Source organism: Lepisosteus platostomus, chromosome 5 (genome assembly GCF_059453375.1).
Source record: "Lepisosteus platostomus isolate fLepPlt1 chromosome 5, fLepPlt1.hap1, whole genome shotgun sequence".
Lineage (NCBI taxonomy): Eukaryota > Metazoa > Chordata > Actinopteri > Semionotiformes > Lepisosteidae > Lepisosteus > Lepisosteus platostomus.
The window spans coordinates 6,635,995-6,639,036 of record NC_142615.1 but is presented as its reverse complement, the minus strand read 5'-3'; the positions used below and the strand labels follow the sequence as shown (position 1 = coordinate 6,639,036).

Here is a 3,042-nt window from a genome sequence, read left to right as displayed (position 1 = left end):
TCAACTAAGTGTGTAAGTGTACCCAACAACCTAAACTAACCTTATATACAAAAGTTCACACAAAAACACAAGTGAACCAGGAATACAAATAAGGGAAAACAAGAGTAATCAACAGGAGCAGGGTACAAAAGAACACAAAAGTTTAACATGTACCACTGGGGCAAGGTAATGACAAAACAAGGATGAACACACAAACAAACGAAAGTACAAAGAAACTAACAACAAACCAACAAAACAACAAAGCCAAAGCTATATGAAAATACACACACATACAAAGCAAAACAAACCAACAAACGAAGCCGAAGCAATAACCAGAAGCGAAGCAAAGCGAAGCGATAACCAAAACCAAACGGGACCGAAGTCAAACGAAAGGCCTCTTTTTCCTGAAAGCCTCCATGTTATATAGTGAATAAAATGTGTTCTGATTGGCTGAGAGTTAATTAATGATGACGTCATACTGAAAATGTGGTGTGATGGTGGGCCAATGGGGAAGGGAGAACAATCAAGGGTCAGCAGTGTGGACATAACAGAAAAAACACACACACTGGGACGTAACAGTATTACTGACGGATAATACACTAGAAGGATACACTTCAGTGCAATATAGTTCATTACAGTAGAGTACAGTAAACTGCAGAACAACAGTGCACTCAAATATAATTCATTAGTGTTTGTATTGGTGGATCTGTGATCTCAGAGACACAGAAGATCACTTAGACAGTTCTGTGAGGATGACAGGGATGGCTGGAAATAATAAGACATGATTTAGACCATCAGAGCTCCGGTGTCTGATGACACTCAACTTGGTTTAAGTTTTCAATTTCAAATTGGCAGTTAATAGCTCCTTCCATAAATAAACTGTCAATTATAAGAAAAGTGTTAATAAACAAGTTGTTCTACGTGGACCTTTTATCATAATAACAGACAATTCAGTTAGAAAACTGGTGCAGGATCATTTACAGAGGAGCTCCTGCTGAAATCACTACAGGACACAGCACAGAGAGTCTGACTGATTTACTCACCATTGAGTTTCTCCTGCCCTGTAAAGAAACAGACAGGACAGTGAGTGACACAGCATCAGGGCTGCAGAAGCTGAAAAAATACATCAGCCATGTTTTCTATTACAAATATTCTATATTTCACTGCACAAAATAACATAAGAGAGAGAATCCTTGGAGGTCGTTCTGCTCCTCTAGCCATACGTTTGACAGTAATTGATCCACAGATCTTATTCAACCCTTTCTGCTGTGAACTTCCAAAGAACTGACCCCTCTTATTCCTGTTCTCTCTGATAGATGAGAAGGTCTGTCTCTCTCCAGGTCATCTGTGATTTCTGTGATAGATTAGCAGGTCTGACACTCTCTACCATTCATCTGTGGTTTCCCCTTTAAAGGTCCCCACCCCCTCCTGTCACGTGATCATGTTTGACCAATGAACACAGAGCTCATGAATACACTGTTCCAGACTGAGGGAAAGTCACTGCCATCAGGGGCTGAAATAGACAGGAAGGGTTAGGGGGTCTTTGAATGGGCTTGACTATGGTGACAAAGATAGATACTCCGGAATCAGAGGACTGCACTACTCTGAAGTGAATCCTTAAACTACTGCAGCTGTGTGTGGTTGTCAAATCTTATTCTAATATTGAAATGTAAAAATGTATATACCTGTTTGTGCCTTTCTGCATTAATCATACTGTACAGTAGCGATAAACAATCTAATGAAATACAATGATTACACACAACTCTGCACAAATATTGTATTGTACAATATTTTGTAAAACAAACAGAAATATTTTTATTTCATATAGTACACAGAAATATTAGAAATTGTGTATAAATAATAATTAGAAAAAAGTTAATTTCATTTTACTTTTGCTTATTAAAAATATACTATACACAGAGGCTTTAAGAACATATTGTACTGTAATTTATATCAATTGTAACAATCCTGAGCCCTGAACACCTGACCTTCATCATCCAGCTTGCCCTCTCCTCTCTCTATAAACAGAGTCCAGTTTCCTTTCTCTGTCTCTCTGGCCATCACTCTCTCCCTCTACCTTCTTCCTTCCTGTCCTCTCTGAGTGACCAGCATGCCTGTGTCCCAAACAAGGACAAGAAGCCAGTTCACTGCACTCCCAGTCTCTTGCCTCTCTCGTCCTCCTGTGCAGAGGGAAACTACAGAGAATCGCTACAACATTTTTTTTTTCAAGACATGTGATCATTAGGCTAAGGAGAAAGAACAGATTAAATGAATCTTCTTTCACAAGTGTCACCTGTTGATCTGTTTTGAGCAACGAAGGGCTGATTGTGGCTCACTGGTATAATGCAGTGCGTTTATCTCAGGGTTTGATGTGTATTATAGATGTTTGTATTATAGATAGCTGCATCAGTAGCTCTGCTGGGGTGTAGTTCTCTATAAAGACTAGAACATGCTCTGGCTCTTGAGCTAAATGTTTTAGTTTTTTAGTTCCCACTGGCAGTCAGTTGTTATCAAAAGGAATGTCCTGATCTGCTCATATACAGAGGAATTTTAAATCCTTCCTGACACAGACATTCAAACACACACACATGTCTATATATAATGAGCACATACTGTCCATTATTCTCCACTGGATCACCAGAAGTACTGATGCTGCTACAGTAACAGCTGCTGTTAGGAAGAGAGCCACCATCCATCCAGAGGAGCAGGGAAATTGTCTCCTGGAAAACAGGACAGGAGTATTATCCCACAGGCACTGACACACAACTAGTAGGGCTTGTTACTGACAGTGTGAAGTAAGATTTATGTTCTATTTCTAATATAATGTACACATACTGTAGAATTCATGTTTAGCTGTGCACTGATTCAACCCTAAATAGACCCCATGCAATACCATACTCTTCTGGGAAATATTGTTTTAGAATCACTCACTTTTTTGTGTTTCTACTGCCCAGAGTAGAATTGTACATTTTGTATGGGTATGAGTGATAATCCATTGCTCCTCTATTCATACTGTCATGCTGGTGTGATTCTCTTTATTTGTATGGATGTGGTATCACTCTG

At 39.2% G+C, this 3,042-nt stretch overlaps 1 long non-coding RNA gene across 1 annotated transcript; it reads right to left on the bottom strand.

Moving 5' to 3' along the window:
* Nucleotides 1–535: 535 nt before the first annotated feature.
* LOC148662771 (uncharacterized) lies at nucleotides 536–2,712 on the bottom strand. Its single transcript, XR_015937126.1, has 3 exons — nucleotides 2,593–2,712; nucleotides 1,023–1,040; nucleotides 536–744 (listed from the first exon to the last, which is right to left on the bottom strand). It is a non-coding gene; the product is annotated as an uncharacterized LOC148662771 (long non-coding RNA).
* Between the last annotated feature and the right edge of the window lie 330 nt (nucleotides 2,713–3,042).